At 36.1% G+C, this 21,239-nt stretch overlaps 1 pseudogene; it reads left to right on the top strand.

The window, feature by feature from the left end:
* The first annotated feature begins 256 nt into the window (after positions 1-256).
* On the top strand, positions 257-12,310 carry LOC121775925 (annotated as a pseudogene).
* Positions 12,311-21,239: the final 8,929 nt, after the last annotated feature.

Genomic DNA, 21,239 nt, shown 5'->3' with positions numbered 1-21,239 from the left:
GGAAAAGGTTCTTATATCCCCTATATATTACTACTTCCTTTGTCCCATAGAAATAGGTTATATATAAAAAAAAATACTACTAATATTTATGACCATACTATGTATTACTAGAAATTTTAATGTATTTCAGTAAATGGAAAATTTTGAAAATTAAGTTCTGGGCTATTATATTCAAAATAATTATTGTTGGGCTTTAAATAAAGTAGGAAAATGTAAAGCCTACAGAAAAAGCCTTAGGAAATTATGAATCCTTATTTTCGAATACCTTCTCCCTCACACCTTTCGCTCCAAAACTCCCAGCATCAATGGCGGAGCAAGAAAATTCAGAAGATAAACCGGAAATTGAGAAGATAGAGCAAGAAGATAAAGCCGTTGTTACAGGCGAGGTGGTAGAAGAAGAACAGGATGACGATGAGCGGAGCTTCGAAGATTTGGGCCCGCCTTGTTCGCGCCTTATCTAAGAAATCAATCGAGAAGCCCACTCCAATCCAGCGCTTTGCTATCCCTCTCATCCTCGTATGTATTATTCGTAATTCATCTAAATTTGCGATAAGTTAATATTTTTTTTCTGTAACGCAGAAAGGTGAAGATGCGGTGGCTCGAGCTAAAACCGGCTCCGGTAAAACATTAGCTTATCTGCTCCCGGTGCTTCAGAAACTGTTTGCTGATTCGCCTTCGAAATCGAATCTTATTCTTGTTCCAACTCGAGAGTTGTGCCAACAAGTATGCTTCTCTGAATCTCAGTAATGTGGATTTCCCCCCATTTTTGGTGGTTAATACTAGTAATTTGCTGGTGAATTGAATTGACAAGGTTTATTTGGAAGTGACGTCACTGATTGAGCTATGCAGAGTGCAACTAAAAGTTGTTCAGCTAAGGAGCACGATGTCTGCTTCTGAATTGGTTGGTGAATTTAGTTTCTCACAATAATCACTTTTTATATTAATGTGAATTTGCAAAGAATGAAGCATCTTTATTCCTTTTTCTCGTAGAAAACGTATTTGGCTGGGCTTCCTGATATTGTTGTATCAACTCCTGCTTGTATGCAAACATGCTTGAAAAATGGTAGCCTTCAAGCTAAAGCTCTTCAAGAATCACTTTCATTTCTTGTCCTTGATGAGGTATGCCAACCCCTTTTGTCCTGTTCACAATAATTTGAACTTAAAGTTTAATTTGATTGATGTGTGGACAGTAGAACACAAAACTTATTGTATAGCCACTGACTTTTTATGAACCTGCTCGTCTACTCATGTATATATATGTGTATATAACTCTTGTATCAGCTGTTGCATAAATAGTATTTGTCGCATTGGATATAATATTTGCAGTGAAATACCAGTTTAGTTATTGTATAGCCACTGGCTTTTTGTAAGTTATTGATATTCCAGATCTGTCATCACTTAACTGTGTTTTTAGAAGAAGAATAACTAGCGGCCCGCCACAATTAAAAATGTATAAACTTATATTTACAGTGTCTTTGTTGAACTATAGCAAGTTTATTTATAAGTGTGTAGTTTCTATGGATTCTCATCATATTCACATAATGTTGATATGATTGTACTATGTGATTTATTCTGAATATTATTAATTTCCCAGGCAGATCTTCTGTTGTCGTATGGGTATGAGGACGATATAATAGCACTTACAGCTTATGTTCCAAAGAGCTGCCAGTGCCTTCTCATGTCTGCTACAGCAAGGTTCATTTCAATTATAATACTTCTGCACTAATTAGGTGATAGTTGGGTTTGTACCTTACTATTTAATTGAAGCTAGTTGGCTCCATGGAATACTGTGGCTAGAATCTGTTATATGTGTCATTTGTCATTGTGGTGTGACCTACTTGTGTTTGTTATCCCTGCAAACATACGAAATTCCACACCTGAACATATACAATATTGTGCGACTTGTGTGCAAGCTTCGACTTGGTGTATATACCGGAAACTGTAAACCGTTAAGTTGGCATGTTATTTTCTGAAAACAATTTCATGTTTTCCAGATCAGTGGGAGTCGGCTGCTATTTCTTTTTGAATTTATGACATGTTATGAGCTGGTGATACGAGTCTTATACTATTATTATTTAGTTTAGATATATTAAGAGATTTGCATATCTTTTTTCTATATCTTTGGTTTTCTTGTTCATTAAGTTAGTAGCATTATAAATAGGAGTTATTGTTATCACTTTAATCATTCAATCAATATATGAAATAATCATTCTTTTGGCTCAATTGAGTAGCAAACAAGAAACATCTCCTAAGGTTGCCGACGAGGCTGATCTCGCGCTCAACCGCCCCTTTTTGCCGTCCAAGTCACGACCCAACGTTGGGCGCTCGACAACGACGACATCTCGTTTCTTGATTTTGTGTGGAAATCGACGTTAAGGATTTAGGTCCTTAACAACTGGTGCTTTCATTGAGAGCTCACCATGACTGGATCGGATGAACGTATACCACCGACGGGGCTCCTCACTGGACGCAACACGCATGTCTGATCAGAGACTCTTCGCGCCGCGCGTCCACAAGCGCACGCGGCGACGATCGGCCGCGATATCCGTGGCGCGATTTCCAGGCGGCCTCCGAGGCACCGCACGATGTGACAGGAACAACTGCGATTTCCTCCACCGGGTTGGAGAAGATCTTGGCGCGATTTGACAGAATGGAACTCAGGCTGGAGAAGTTGGAAGTGTCGCGCGTTCCCGAACCTGATCCCCCCGATTTCTCGGACGAACTTGATGACGAGGGGTATCACTCCCCGCGCGACGCTTGGGCGGCAGACGACGGTGTCCACCGGCCTTTCATTCAGTTGCGAGTGTCAGATTACAAGCCACGACCCCCGACCGGATGGCCTCTGCTACGACAACTGCCGCCCTTGCATCCGTCCACCTGTTGGGACCACCAACACATGTGGATCCCCTTGACCGTGGGTTTGTAAAATTCGGACCTTTGCCGCAGCCACCACTGCCGGATCGCTTTCAGAGTGAGGTAGATGAGGGCGGATGTTATGGAGAGATCATTACTCACACGCATTCGCCAACACGAGACGGCGACGGGGAGCTGTGTGATTCAGAGGACTCCATATTAGATGCAGAGCTTTATGATTCAGAGAACTCCATATTAGAGGCAGTAGCAAAGAAACTCATGGATCGTGGCTTGCCTAGTGAGAATTCGGGATCTAGGGAAGGTAGAGATGGCAGACTCGAAGACCAACAAGTTCCATCTTTTGATGTAATCGGCCCACCGTGCAGCCCCGATATGAGTAAAGAGACGGAGGAAGAGGCATTATTAGACGATGTAGAGGAGGTTGATTCCATTGAGGAAGTGAATAAGGCTGTCGTTGCTCGAGTGACATCCCAAGATGTTATTGAGAATTGTTTGGGTGAAAAGGGAGAGTTGCATGATAGTGATGTTGCAAGAATGTTTCAGCGACCGACGTTGCTTGCCATCGATGCACGGATGGTCCCGCCGCGAAATTACACGGCGTGTTTGGGAGTTCGTGGACGTGTTAACAAGCTTCACGTTTTAGCGCTGAATTTTGACGACTATTTTGATCCTACCTTGATGATTTTTGATGGAGACGGTGAAGTGACACGTCCAACTATTCGGTATGCGTTTGATCCAGGAGGAGACGCCTCGCCAAGCTTTTGCTTTCAACTCTCGTCCTTGGTTCGTGATTCCCACCTTGAGGACAAGGTGAATTTTAACCGTGGGGGAGTTGATACGAGTCTTATACTATTATTATTTAGTTTAGATATATTAAGAGATTTGCATATCTTTTTCTATATCTTTGGTTTTCTTGTTCATTAAGTTAGTAGCATTATAAATAGGAGTTATTGTTATCACTGTAATCATTCAATTAATATATGAAATAATCATTCTTTTGGCTCAATTGAGTAGCAAACAAGAAACATCTCCTAAGGTTGCCGACGAGGCTGATCTCGCGCTCAACCGCCCCTTTTTGCCGTCCAAGTCACGACCCAACGTTGGGCGCTCGACAACGACGACATCTCGTTTCTTGATTTTGTGTGGAAATCGACGTTAAGGATTTAGGTCCTTAACAGCTGGGTACTGGGAATATTCTTATAAACTTAATGAGATATATGCTGCTTATTTTCAGAGGACTTTGATCGACACATGAAATGCATTCTTTCATATGTATTTCGTCACTCTTACTTTGTCATGCATATTTGCTTTGATGTTGTTCTCACTTTGAGAAATGAGAAAAATGGCTAGCTCTAAAGCCTCCTTTAATCTGCATGTTACACAGTGCTGATGTTGAAAAGCTGAAAAAGCTTATTCTACATATAATCCACACATTCTAACACTACCGGAGGTGGGAGACGTAAAGGATGATATCATCCCCAAAAATGTTCAGCAATTTTATGTAAGTTATCCTTAAATTTTTGTACATGGTTGTTAAAGTAAACTTTCTATTCTAGGCATGCTACTTTTGTATATTATGTTATTGCGAATCAAAACAGTTTTAATCTCGCAGTTTGGAATAAAATCTGCGGTTTTAAATGCTGAGCTGCCACAGAATTCTCGTCTACATATTCTTGAGGTACTAGTTGAAATATTCTATTTGCTAGTTGAAAAATTGGTAACTATTTGTGGTAGACTTTTTCTTCTATTTTTTTACTTTATCATTTATGGATCCCACCCTCTACTACATTATTTCAACCACTTTTTTTCTTATATCTTACTTTACTAATTATACATTAAACCCGTGTCATCCCCAATTAGTTACGAAGAGAGTATTAAGTAAATCATACGGTTCTTGAATCCAAAATTTGTGATCGAACTACCAAAGTAGAAAATACGACATGGTCAGTTGAGAAATTATGATGCTGCAGTTGCACACATGTTATTATTCCCCAATGCACTAGATAAAGTCAATTCCAAAACACTTGCAAGATCGTCAACCTGAATCCATGCCGTGGCATATGGATGTTGCTCAATAAAATAAAATGGAATCAATTTCATAACATGGGTTACTTTAGTCAGAATCTTAAATTGTAAATCCTTTATTAATTAATAGCATTATTTGGTATCATTACGTTCATTTATATAGCTTTGTATGCGTCCACAAATGTCTTTTAATATCTACTGTGTATATATGATATATTGAATGAAAATCACAATAACGATATATAGTTTATTTCCAGAAAATATGAATTGTAAAATAGAATATTACTCTCGAGAAAAATAATGACTAAAAATTAATAAGTACAAAATTCATAGTTTCTATTGCTAATTTATTAAATTTCTTCTCGGAATCATAAACCACCAAAGCACCAACTGCGTACGTAATTGTTAAATTAAAATAATTAAAAAAACTGATCTGATGTTAAAATTGGGTAGATAATTTTAGTAGTGACAGAGAATTAAGTGATATCATATTTATTAACATCCATTCTTTTAATCAAATAAATTTTTGCTAGGCAAAATAAAAAAGACAAAATATAAATCTTAATCTAAACATGAGTATATATAAGAAATTAATTATACATCACTGAAACGTGAGATTTCTGCTAGTACAATATTTCTCCCATTTGATTATCAGAAGAAAAAGAAAATAAGCTAAAAACAGATTTAATTTATTGATGCATAATAAATTATCCGTAAAATAAAACATCACGAAAATTCCCGGAGCAATAGCCTGATAATGCTTGTAGAGCATCCCGGCGACCTGGCTCCGCCCCCACGACTGGCGCCCCGGCCAAAGCACAAGGTGGAGACCGGCGACTCGCATTCGTCCTCTTGAATTCTGGCACCAACCCTAGAATCAAAAGCCATATGATACCGGTTGGACTCGTTTAGCGGGGACGATAGTGAAGATGATGACGTGGACCCCGAGGGTGAATGCTCGGCCGGCTGGACCTTCTTGAGCCTAGGAAGAATTAGGAGGTTGTTTCTTGGTTGCTTTTTTGAGGGTTTGTTTGAATTAGGGCTAGCATGGAATGACGGTGGAGGTGTGAGGGGCGGGATTCGGTATTTCGCGGTGTTGATTTTGGGGGTCCCAGGGCGCGATTCCCATAGGAATGGCACCCCGACCCCTCTCTCCCCGTAGTAGACATCAAAGGAAGTGTCTGCTATAGGGAATTCGAGGGAGAGGCGCCTCGAGGCTAATCGGAACTCCTCGGATGGCCTAGTCCGGATGGGATGCAATGTACACATTATCATGGTGGTTTAGGGTTTTGAGATTTTTAAGTAGGTGAGTATTTGTGTGTGTATTATCCCTTCTTGTAAGAAAAAGGTAGAGGGGTTTCTAAGAAAAAGTTTAGGGTAGTTGAGCTTGAGAGTGAGATGCCAACATCTTAATAGTGACTTCCAAACTCAAATATGGGGGAATTTGAGGTCATGTGTTTGTATTTATATATACTTAGATTAGATACAAATTAAAATTTAAATATATATTATTATGTGTGTATGTTACATTAATATAACTGATTAATTAATTTTTGCACATGCAAGAGACCAATGATGTTTTTGGGCAGACAATTAGTTAAATTTATTATTGTACCAACTCTCATGATTATGGAGATTTCATCAGATTTTTAAATTTGATGTGTTAGATTTTTCAACCATGCAAACTTTAAACTATGAGACTTTGTTTTAATGTGTATGTTAATGTATTCTAGAATTTAGTAACTTGTTTAAGCTACCCTTGTTTTAAAGATTTTTGGAGTGTTTTTTATTCAACGGGAGTTTTACGCATAGTTGAGAAAAAACTTTAGTTCTTATACGTTTTTTCCGATGTTATTGTCAATAATAATGATGGAAAACTTATTTTTTATATAATAATATTTGCATGTATTGCGAGTCATGTGCATATCATGTGGAACAAATTTGAAATTAACAGGAAATTCGACTCACCAAAGATTAAAATAATATGAAGTCAACTTAACTAGTTAGTCATTAAAGTGGTAAGTAGTCAAAAACATAGTGGAGTGACTGGATGGGATTATGTGGAATTATGTTAGGTTGAAAAAGAAAGTTAAGTTCTTCCTAATACTCGTTAGAAATATATGAAGTTGTTAGTTTTAATTATTTATTTTCGTCGGTGCACATTCTGCCTCAGCTGCATGCACTAATGTTATTATATACTCCCTCCCTCTGTGAAATGTTCGTCCACTTTTGTTATTTTGGTACGTTCGCAAAATATTGTCCACTTTGTTTTTTTTCTTTTTTCCATTTTAGATAAATGGATCTCACTTTCTACTAACCCATTACCATACATTTTATTTTAAAACTAATACATAAATGTGGGACCCACAATCCACCACTAATTTTTCTTCACATTTCTTTAAACACACGCCTAATTACCCGTGGACTACATTTCGCAGATGAAGGGAGTACTACTATATGACTATAAAAATTTCGATCATAAGAGCATTCATAACCCATGCCTCCAACCATGTCATAATTCCCCGAATTTTTTGTATCAGGCTACCATTTCCATAGTAGTGCGCATCTCTTATGCCTCTCTCACAATAAATTACACTATTCACTATTTTAAACAAATATATTACATAAATTTAATTCTTAAAAACAAAATTTAAAAATTACGAATAATAAAAAAGACTAATTCTTCTTTAAGCTAGCGTGAAGGGAGGTGAGCAGTCACGTTGCATCTCCGACATCTACAACGTATCCTCCACCATCCCCTCAAATGGTTGGCTTGCTCAAATGGCTGGCTTGTAATGTAATGCTCATGGAGCTCATGAAGTCAGACATCTTATCCAGCAAAGAGTGGTGGCAGATGCGATATACTACTTTCGTTGTTCACTGCCGATAAATCGAAGGGTGGATGGGGGATAAGGAATGGGAAAAAGTGTATATGAGGAGAGATCCAACTTTAGACCTTAAGAACTCCTTCAAAAAGATGAAGGCAACCTTATGCGACTTTCATCCAAGGTCACTATTCAATGTATACACAAGTAATTGATGCATACCTTTACAATATTCCAGAGTCATATTGGTTTTGTTTCCTAAGATTCCACAGTTTGACTATTTATAGTTATTAAATACCTTTTTGAGTTTTGAGTTTAATGTTGTCATTTATTTCAATCCATCATTTCTTTATGGCATCTTAGCTTCCCATATTCACGGTTTCACAGACGTAATCGTTGTCCTTAACGGGAGTCGTCGTGACATATAAATCAATGACTGGTGTTTTCATTGAGTAGTGGAGCCATAGGGTGATCGAGATTCAAGGAGTAACGTCCATGTATGAAGACACAACCCAGTGCCATCACTCTCAACCTACACATAAGGAAATCGTATACAGGGCTAAATAGTTAGTATATTCAATGGACATATTACCAAAACATTTTAATAACAGTTATGTCACTCTCAACCTAGTGCCATCACTCTCAAAACATTTTAATAATAATTATGTCACTCAAAACATTTTTAACAACGTATTAATGCAGAATAAGGATTATACAGATCAAAATAATCGATGTAATATGATGCTTCAAATTAGAAGACTTGATGTACACATAAGACTAAATAATGTATCAATGCATAAGTAATTAATGTACATATTAAATCCTTACACATATACATCACTTACTATTACGCATGTACATTAAATGATAATTTTCATACATTATTTACTATATGTAATCCAAAAAACACAAAAAAATGAAATTCAATTCATGTAGTGGTACTATACCCTAGCTCAATGGATTGCTAAACCCTAGGGGAATTATTCAATAGTGTATCAATGCATTCTAAATGTATAGCACACAATAATGTAGCATATCATATCATATCATATCAAAATAATGTAAAATATAGAATACCTAATGTAACACTCGATCACACATAATGTAAAAGAATTACGAGCAAAATGTATTTCGCCGAATAATGTAAATTTAACCTCGTAATAATGTAATAAGCAACATACTAATGAACTCAAAACAACTGACATTTACAATTTCAAAGGCATAGACATGTGTAAACCCTAATCTGTAAATTGATAGAGCAGATAATGTAGGAGCATAAATTAAATAATGTAGCAAACTAAAATCGAAATCCATCACCAAACCAAATTCGGTAAATTGACAGATTATTTGTTGAAGCACTAAAAATAATACCAAAAATTCAATTAACTAACGACATACAGTAGAGTGACCTAATATTGAATTTCTGTAATGAAAGAAAACAACCTCAAATTTTCAAAATACTGGAGATGTTGCGACAATCATCGGTCGAAAACTTACCGGATTTATCCCTTTGTAGAAATTGTTGACGATTGCTTGCTCGACGTCGCCAAATAAACCGTAGAATGAGGAGAAAGCCCGAGACGACAGACTAATGTTGAGATCAGATAATATTTATGGCAAGAAACGACCTGTATTGCGGTTTTTCTGATCGATTTTGGGGCGGCTAGGGTTTTGATTGAGAGTGGGTTTGGGGGATGTGTTTGATGAGAGAGAGTTGAATGATGGAGTGAGAACTAGAATATCAATTGTTGTTACAAAAATCTGCTCTTAGTTATAGGACTTGCAGTTTTGAAATAGAGGATATTAATGTGGTGGTTCCAATTCTACCCCTGTAATGTACCGAATTGACCTAGTAATGTAACACGAACTATACATCTCCTACAATCTAATCTGTCCAAAATATTAATCTAATGGTTAATATTATGTTGAAACTTAACAATATAGAGGCAATAGGACCCTAATGCTCCCCTATATATATTTATATAGGTTTGTGTTAAAATGACAACACCTCTTAAAGTGACACTGTGACACCACGTATCCAGCAATATTATAAATGCTACACAGCAATAGTATAAACACTAGACAACAATCTATATATTACTGTCTAGCGTATTGGATATTGCTGGCAGAGAAAAATTGCTGTATAGTGTATTGGATATTGCTGGTCGAGAAAATTTACCCTTGAGCATTTCTCATGATTGCCACATGGCAGCTGATTATTCGTCCAGGTGTACAAATGATTGGCTAGAAATGGTGGTATGGTCTTACTTTAAGAGGTGTTGTCATTTTAACGTACCCCCATATATATATATATATTCTTCTACAATAAACATTACCTTAGTGTTATAGTATTTCAAATAAATACTTTATTTTTTAAAAATTTATCAAAATTGAAGTAAATTAACATAATATATTTTTCTTCTATACAATAAACGTTAGTTTAGTGTTATATATCAAGCATTAAGATAGTATTATGTTAATCTTAATTTATGCTAAAGTCGGAGTTTGAAGTTCCGAGTCACTATACAAATTTATTGCACTCCCGAATCAAAATCCTGGATCTGCCACAAGTAAATAATTTTCACATAATAGAGCAAATAAATTCACTGAAATTCGGGACGCTACAACATACCTCTACATGATAGATCTCCAAGAACTAAACAAGCAACCTAACATAACTCTGGGGGAGGGGTCTATTTATAATAGCCATAAAACAAAACCGGGGGGTATTATAAATAGCCGAAAAACTCTTATGTATGGCACATTCTTTAACCCGCCCGGGCCGTCCATGGGCCCTAAGTCTCCCGCTCAGGTGTAACTCTCTAGTTGGCGCGGTTAAAAAATCCACGACTAGTCAGGTGGTTGGTGCTCGATGCACCACACGGCCGGGTCCCTCCTTCTACAATGCGCCACATCAGCCGCACGTCAAGCTTGTTCGCTCCTTCATTCCACGATCATCCTTGAGGTCCATTCTAGTCTCTTCCTTGCTCATGAGCTCTCGAATGAATATGTAAAACAATATATACTTATTCAACCAATGATTTTATTTGTCCTTTTAACAGAGAAAAAAAGGAAAAATAAAATTATGCTATTTTGTTCCACAAATTACTCCATCTAAACATTACGTACATAGGGGCATACTATGGTGCCACCTTAATTAAAATGACAACCTAACACCATTTATTGCCATCCGATCTCCTAAATAGATGGGTGAGATTGATTTGTAGAATTAGAGTACGGTTTGCTTGGTTATTAACAATTTATTGCTTATAAGGGTAATTCTGTCTTTTGCTTAAATTGAAACTGAAATGGGATTGGGAAATCTCGGTAAATTTGGGCGCTAATTCTTAATATCTCTCTCCCACTCTGCAATAACTCTCTTCCACTATCTAGAAAATTGAATCGACAATTCTCTCTCCCCAATCGACCTTTCCCTCTCCACAACATTGCTTCAGCCACTGATTTTATTCCTAATTAACAATAAACCCTAGGTCGCTGCCTTGTTTCACTGAATTGCAGCGCTTTTTGCTAGTTCGTCTTCCGTCGCGGTTGATACGACCATGCCCGAAAGGCCAATCCGAGGTCTATGACGAGGTGCCTACACGAGAGGGCTCTCCACGTTCATCCAAAAGATCATGCGTGAGGAATCTACGAAGATCGAGGAGTACGCGACGAGACCCATACCCAAAATCAGAATCTGATTTGTGGGGCTTATTTGATCCTTTAAATACACTCAAAGTTGAAGCTATATACAAATATGCAACCAATTTGGGGTTGGGTAGCTATACAAAAAAAATTCCCAAAGTTCGGCTCATGTTTATTACATTTTCAGCTCTTATATATGGCTTGTGTGTGTTGCTCTAGGCCTAGTTCCTTGCTTTCACTTGTTTGATCATTATTACTTTGGTGTCTATATTTGATTTAGGTGTATACCTTGATTGAATTTTCCGAGCACCATCAAGGGAGAATTGGATCGAGAGTGTGTGATAAGCCCCACTATATTCTAAACCTACCGAGTGACATTGGTGAGTGACTTGTGGGCGGTAGGGATACCTCATTGGGATGAGCTAGCTTCTTGAATCTCTCTTTCTTATTTTTACTAACCTCTAGGACTAGATCCTAGTGTTCATTATTTCTTGCAGGTACATTTGATGCCTCCCATGACTCGATCCAACAAGATGGGGGACATCCACGAGGAGGAGGTATGGAAGGGCGCGGGCTCAAGTAGGTCCAAACCCGAAGGAGATTTAGTAAGCATGATGTCCCAAATGTTGGCGGATCTCAGACGTGATCTCCAACAATATATCCAAGAGTCCGAAGGGCGCACACGAGCCGTCCAAAACACTCTATTTGAGGAGTTCAATGCCTTAAAGGAAGAACGGAGGATGAGGCCTCCCACTCCTATGGGTAATGCTATACCCAATGAGGTCCCGGAGGAAGTTGGAGAAGAGGAAGCATATGATGGATGGCAAAGGGGTAATGTTAGAGATAGAGTTAACCACTTAGAGAATGGACGGTTTGGGGGGGTAATGGAGCCAATAGGCGGTTTGAAGGAGGAAATGGGGGATATGGTCGTTTTGGGGTAGGAAATCAACATGGAGAGATGGAGCCTTATGGGGATAGATTTAGGAGGGATAGGTACTATGAGGAGGAACCCCGACCGAGGTTTGATGATCCGTCCAAGACCTTGAAACACAACCTCCTCGAATTTCATGGCAAGTTTGATCCCGAAGCCTACTTAGAGTGGGAATCTCAAGTGGATAAAATCTTCTCCCTCCACAACTATTCCGAGGGTGACAAGGTGAAGATTGCATTGACGGAATTTAGGGGTAATGCTAATACTTGTAGAACGATTTGTTGAGGAAAATGAGGTTAGCTAGGTTGGGGGATGTGCATTCATGGGTTGAGTTGTGTCGAATCATGAATGAGTCTTTTGTACCTAGGTCCCATTATCTCAAGCTTCTGGGGGAGCTCCAAGACCTAAGGCAAGGAACGGAGATAGTTGGGAAATTGTTCTGCCATTGGTTGAATTCGCCTACAACAATAGCTATCAAGCGACGATCGATATGACGCCGTATGAAGCCCTGTATGGCAGGAAGTGTCGATCCCCACTCTATTGGGATGAGGTTGGTGAAAGGAAGATGTTAGGACCCGACGCTATCAAGGAGATGACTGAAATTGTGCATCAAATCCGTGCGAGGATCAAAGAAGCTCAAGATAGACAAAAGTCGTATGCCAACGTGCGCCGAACGGAAATCAAATTCGGTGTTGGTGACAAAGTCTTCTTGAAAGTATCCCCGACGAGAGGAGTTGTGAGGTTTGGAGTGAAGGGAAAATTGAAACCGCGTTTTGTAGGACCGTACGAGATCGTTGATGAAGTAGGTCTTGTAGCGTACCGCTTGGCGTTACCTCTTAGTTTAGGGAATGTGCACAACGTGTTCCATGTGTCGCAGTTACGCAAGTACGTGTTTGATCCCAAGCATGTGATTCATCAAGAAGAAGTGGTCCTGACCCCCGACATGAGCTACGAGGAGAGACCCGAAGCGATCCTAGATCGAAAGGTGCAAGAGTTGCAAAACAAGTCAATAACATCCGTGAAAGTGTTGTAGAAACACCATGGTCCCGAGGAAGCCACGTGGGACTTAGAAGATAGGATGAAAGAGAAGTACCCCGAATTGTTTATGTGAGACGACCAAATTTCGGGATGAAATTTCTGTTAAGAAGGGAAGGATGAGGCACCCCGAAAATTGCGACTTTTGTTTTCTTTAATGTGGTTGTCGATTTGGAATTTCATTCATGAAATTTAATTTCTCTGTGTTTTGGCACAAATTTTTAACTGAGTGAAGTTTTAGGTGTCTTCTGTGTTGTTTCAAAATTTCAGCTTCAATTGATGAAAGATGTATTTTTAACGGATTTTTCAATTGAACTGCGCAGTCCTGCCAGAATTTGTGTTCTCGTCTAGTGAGTTTTGTTTTTTATTTGACAAACCTAAAGATGTGATTTTGGTGTGAAATTTTAACTGGATAAACTTTGATGTGTCTACTGTGTGGTGACCAAATTTTAGGGTCATATGAGGTCTGATGGATTTTTAATGATTTTTACAAAAAGACTGCGCTGTTCTGCTAGATTCTGGTTTTGTTGAAATGAACTTTGTTGACAAGTTTGAGTGAATTACATGATACATATGTGAATAAGGAACGTATCCTATGATGTGGTTATGTGTTGCACGTTGAGGTATGCTTGAGTGTTCGTTTCGTTTAAATTGATGAACGTTGGGATGGGCAATATAAGAAAATGATGGAAGGAACGATAGGGCATGCATGACAAATGTATTGATTGAAAGACTGATTGTGTTATGGTGTTGACAAGGATTGTGGTGCGTACGTGGGTACAAAGAGCAAGGGTTGAAATAAAGTTGTGAATTGTGTATAAGCAAGCGAGGTGGACTTTCTTTTACTAAACTCCTTTTACGTTTCAAAATTGTGATATTGGAGTTATAAGGGTGGTTTAAAGTGTTACGTCATGTCATGGTTGTTTTGATGTTGAGATTGTTGCCTGATGTCTAGTTCGTTTGAGCTTGCTCCGTTAGGCTATAGGGCTATGTGTGAAACGAATTCGGGTCTGAGAAGGGCCGCAAACCCTATCAGACTGTGTACACTGGTGGGATCGGGAGCCATCCTTGCTAGTCGGCCGGTCTCGTGGGTGAATAGTGTGGCCACACTTTCGTCGCACTGTGGAAAGATGATGTGATTATTGGGTTGTTGAGAAAGTGGGGAGATTGATTGTCTGGCCAGACTATGAAACTGTTTTTGTGATACTCGATGATATTTCTTATTTAAATGTAAAACTCAAGTTCACTGTGGTATGGATGACATAACTGTTATAAAATGTTTTCGGCATGAGCCTATTAGTACACAATACACAAAATAAACATACTAAATACAATACACAAAAGATAACACACTTTACGCATACATTATAGACAAAATACACACATTGCACACTACACATGCAATATACATGCACTGTACACACTGCCCACACACAACACTACACACACTATACACAAAATACACACATATACCACACGTTATACACAATACACACACTGCACTACACACACTAAAAACAATATACATATACTGTAAACACTACACAAATACACACACGTTACACACATACATAAACAAACAAGTGTGTACACAAAATATATACAGAAAAGGGCAAATTGCCTAAAAACTCACAAAGGGAAAGTTTGGTTTTTCCCACAAACTATAAAAGTTGCGCCTAAAGTCACGAACTTTATCGGATCGTGCAAATTTCCCAAACTACCGGACCTGACGACATATTTCCGTTAAAAACTTATCCCACGTGGCATGCCGGATGCGTGACTTGGAAAAATTTCTGACTGGGCACAAAACGACGTCGTTTTATGCTTTTTTATTGAATCTTCTTTGCACGCCGCCGATTTCATCCCTAAACCGTTTGTCAACGATTTCACTCTTGTCAATTACGTTTTCCATCGATTGAATTGGGGTTGTGCTTTCGAAATCAACAAAAAAAAGGTTATATTAGCGGAGTTCAGAAATTTTGCCAAGTCATGCCTTCGGCATACCAAGTGGGATAAGTTTTTAACGGAAATATGTCGTCAGGTTGGGTAGTTAGGAAAATTTGTACAATCAGATAAAGTTCGTGACTTTAGGCGCAACATTTATAGTTTGTGGGAAAAACTAAACTTTCCCCAAAGTTTGTGACTTTTTAGGCAATTTACCCTACAGAAAATACAAACTTTATAAACACACTACACTTAGTACAAATATGTGGAGCATACTACGAACATTAAACACAATATAAATAAAGTACACAAACATACACAAAACACATGTACTACACATACTACACACTACAGATACTAACACAAAATACACAATTTATATATTACACAACAAATGCACACACAAAATAAAAAATTTATACATACTGGGCAAACGTTAAACGCACTTAAATAAAATAAACTACATATACTACACACATTGTACGCAAAATACACATACTACATAGTACAAAACCACAAACGTCGCGCACACATTGCTTGTGTGCACTATGTATTTTGTGTGTGTAAAGTGTGCAACTATAGATAAAACACGCTCTACACAAAATTCATCATTATAAAAAAAAAGCATACACAATAAAGGTGGAAACTATACACAATAAAATTATGAAAACTATAAAAAAATAGCACACTAAGTATATTTCAAATAAAACACACACATACACTATATACAAAATAAACGTACTACAAACTATACAAAAAATAACACACACTTCATACACACTATACACATACTCCCTCTGTTCCTTGTTAATAGATACATTTCTTTTCGGCACAGAGTTTAAGAATAGTGCGTAAATGGATGGTGGAAAAAGTAAAATAGAATAAAGTAAGAGAGATGAAAAGAGAATAAAGTAAAAGGGAAATTAATTTTTGCCAAAAATAAAAATGACTCAATTAACTTGGAACTTCCCAAAATAGAAAAATGAATCTATTAACATGGAACAGAGGGAGTACTATATATCATAGCACGCAATGCATTGCACACAAAGTATACACACAACGCATAGTACACAATGCAACACAACACATTATAAACATACTACATATACTATACACAAAATTCATGCACTACGCACGCACACACATATACATAAAATACATGCACTACAAACATACATACACACTACATATATTGTAAATAATACACAAACTATAAATAAAATACACACCCTTACTCAATACACAAAATAAACATATTTAACACACTACACAAAAAATAATACACTTTGCGCACACAGTATAGACAAATACATACACTGCGCAATATACACACAATGTATTCACATGTACTACACACAGTATACAAAGTATACACAACCAACTATATACTACATGCAGAATACACACTATACACACTGCCCACACACTATACCCAATACACACAATGCACTACACACACACTACACAAGATACATACATTCTCGACTGGAGGTAATCAAACGCAAACTCTAAATATTATACAAACTCCAAACTATGATATGGATCGTTAGAAAATGTAAACAGATCACAAAATAATAACAACAAAAAATGTCAACACAATGTCATCGATTGAAACTGTGTTGATATTTTTTGTTGCTAATATTTTGTCATTTGTTGACAATCCTGATAGTTTATACAATATTTAGAATTTGCATTTTATTACTACCCCGTACACACATGCACTACAGACATACATACACATTACACACATAAAATACACAATTTATACATACGTGGCACATATTACAAACATATACACAATATATACATACGTGGCACATATTACAAACATTAAACACATTATAAATAAAATACAAAATTTATAAATAGTGGCACATATTACAAACATTAAACACAGTATAAATAAAACGCACACACATACACACTATAAAAAAATAAAGCACTTCATATACACTGTGCACTATATACATGCTATGCATCATAGTACACACTGCACAATGCACACAAAGTATATAAACCATGCAGAGTACACACACAATGCACATACTGCTCACTACACAAAAAAATACAAACACTATGCAACACAGATTCTATACACACCATACACACACAATGCATTACAAACATTCTACACACTATACACAAAATTCATGCACAACACACACACACTATAAACGAAATACATACACATTACATATATTGTACTCCCTCCGTTCCATAGTAGTGGATGCATTTCTTTTCTGCACGAAGATTACGAAGCATTGTGTTAAGTGAGTTAAGCAAATAAAGAATAAAGCAAGAATTGAAAAAGGTAGAGACACGAAGAGAGAATAAAGTAAGAAAGAGTAAAGTAAGTGAGAAGAAACGTATTGACTTTTACTAAAAAGAGAAATGACTCCACTACTATGGAATGTATCAAAATGGCAAAATAACTCCATACTATGGAATGGAGGTACATAATACACACACTACATGCAAAATACACATACGCTATACACAAAATGAACACTCAGTATACATACTACGCACTATATACATAATATATACATCGTAGTACACATTGCACATTGCTCACAAAGTATATACACCATGCAAAGTACACACAAAATGCACATACCGGTGAAAAAAATAGACACACTATGCAGTAAACAGTTTACACACACCATAAACACAAGACATTATAAATTTACTATACACACAATATACAAAATTCATGCACTGCATACACACGTAAACAATATGCATGTAATGCAAACATAAATACACACTACTCATATTGTACATAATACACATAAAATACACACTTATACACAATACATAAAATAAACATACTAAACACACTGCATAAAAAATAACGCACTCTACGCACTCAGTATAAACAAAATACACACACTACACACTATACAATATACACACAATATACATAAACTGCACATACTGTACATAAAGTATGCATACACTAGACAAAGTACACCAACACATATTATACACTATACGCAATTTACACACTAAACAAAATACACAAAATACCTACTCTGTCGGCACTACACAAATATAATCACTCCATTCCCTTATAGTTGAGGCAAAATTTTTTAGCATGGAGCTTAAGAGAGGGATGATGAATGTGTTAAATAAATAGATAAAAAAAGTAAGAGAGGGAAAAAGTAGAGAGAATAAAGTAAAAAGTGAACAAAGTAGAGAGAATAAAATAAGAGAGAGTAAAGTAAGATAGAGAAAAAGGTTACTATATATGAAAATGACTCAACTATGAGGGAACTTCTCAAAATAAAAAAATGACTCAACTATAAAGGAACGGAGGGAGTACATACTTTACAACATACATACAAAACAAACACAATGTACATTATAAACACACTATACACACTACACTTAGTATACATACGCGCCATATACTACAAACACTAAACACATTATGAATAAAATACACAAACATACACAAACATACAAGTCCTGCAAAGTTAAATACGTCCATTGCACATACTACATTTACTATCACAAAATACATAATTTATATATACTATGCAACAAATGTACACATAAAATACACAATTCATACATAAATAAAATACAGAAACATAATATAAATAAAATACACAAAACATTTAGGGGACTACACATACTACACACTAAATGGACCGCACACACTACACACATTTCATACAAAATACACACTAGTACGCAATACACAAAATAAACACACTTTACACACACTATACACACTTCTCAAGTATACTGCGCACTATATACATAAATATACATCATAGCACACACTGCACATTGCACAAAATACACAATTCACGCACTGCACCTACACAATATAAATAAAACATGCACACATACACACTATACACAAAATAAACATACAACACTCTATACAAAAAGTAACACACACTTCGTACACATGCGCACTATATACATAATATAATTCATAGCATAATGTTGTACACAATACTGAAAATAAACATACTAAACACACTATATACACACAATATACACACAATGCACACATTGTAGACAAAGTATGCATACACTATACAAAATACACTAACGCATACTACACTACACACAAAATACAACACTATTAACAAAAAACACATATTACCCACACATGATACATAATACACACAGTGTACCACAAACTATACAAAAAAAACAATACATACACACTGAGGTACTACACAAGTACTATATATATATATATATAAATATATATATATATATAATAAACACTAGACACTACACAAAATACATGCAACAAAAATACAAATATGATAAATACACTATACATACGTGGCACATACTGTACAAACATTAAACACAATATAAATAAAAACACACGCTAAACACGCTACAAATAACGTACTTTATGCACGATGTATAGACACACACACTACACACACAAAGTACACAATAACTACACCACTATACACACACTACCCTCAGTATACATAGTATAAGTAAAATACACTACACATTAAATGGACTGCACATACTACACATATAATATACAAAATACACACTAGTATACAATTTCACAAAATAAACATACTAAACACACTACAAAATAACACACATTACTCACAATATATACAAAATACACACTCTGGCCACACAAAATACACAAATACACACTTAAAACAAGTACATACAAAACAACCACTACACACTTTATACACAAAATACTAAATACAAATATTACAAACATACTATACATACACGGCACATGCTACATACATTACACTAAATAAATTATTCAAAACACATGCAATGCACTACCCACGCTACACAAATACACACATTTTAAACAAATACATATAAAACAACTAACACACTACACAAAATACTAAATACAATTATTCTAAACAAACTATACATATACGGCACATGCTACAAACATTAAACACACTATAAATAAAATATAAATAAAATATACAGAACACATGCACAACATACATAAATACACACATAGCATACACACTACAAATACATACATAAAATACACTATTTATACACTACCCAACAAATGCACAAATAAAATATATAATTTATACATACGTTTTATATACTACAAATATTAAACACGGTATAAATAAAATACACAACCACAATAAATAAAACAAACACGCACACATAGCACACACATACATAAAATAAACTATTTATACACTACATATGAAATGCTCAAATAAAATGCACAATTTATACATATGTGGTCCATACTATAAACATTAAACACGGTGTAAATAAAATACACAAACAAAATTTAAATAAATCACACACACACTATACACAAATAAACATACTACACACTATAAAAAAAATGACACACACTGCACACTATAAAAAAATGACACACACTGCACACTATATACACTATACATCATAGCACACACAATACGTTGCACACAAAGTTTATACATATGCACACTATACACAATATATACAGAAAATATAAATCTTACAAAATCACGACACTCAATATACATACGCGCCTAAACCCTAATACTTGTACTGCAAACATACATAAATACATTGCAGACACTACAATTACGAATACTACATTATTTATATACCATAAAACAAATATATATAAAATATGCAACTTATACATACGTGCCACACATACTATAAACATTAAATACAGTATAAATAAATATACAAACACAATATAAATAAAATAGACTACACAATAAATGGGCAGCACACATTACACGCATTATATACAAAATACACACTAATAAACAATATAGACAAAATGTAGAATACACACTACACATGTCACGCCCGCATTTCCTAAGGATAGGAAGTACGGTGGACCGCGACTAGGGGAGGCGTAAAGAAGCGGGGAAGAAAGGGGAAAAACAAGAATATTTGACCCAAAGACATTTAATAAAAGGAAATTCATTTTAAAACAAGGTACTGTAGCGACATTTCAAATG

The sequence above is a fragment of the Salvia splendens genome, chromosome 2 (assembly GCF_004379255.2).
Source record: "Salvia splendens isolate huo1 chromosome 2, SspV2, whole genome shotgun sequence".
Taxonomy (NCBI): Eukaryota; Viridiplantae; Streptophyta; class Magnoliopsida; order Lamiales; family Lamiaceae; genus Salvia; species Salvia splendens.
Note: the sequence above shows the minus strand (reverse complement) of the source record. Positions and strands in the feature narration are given on the sequence as shown.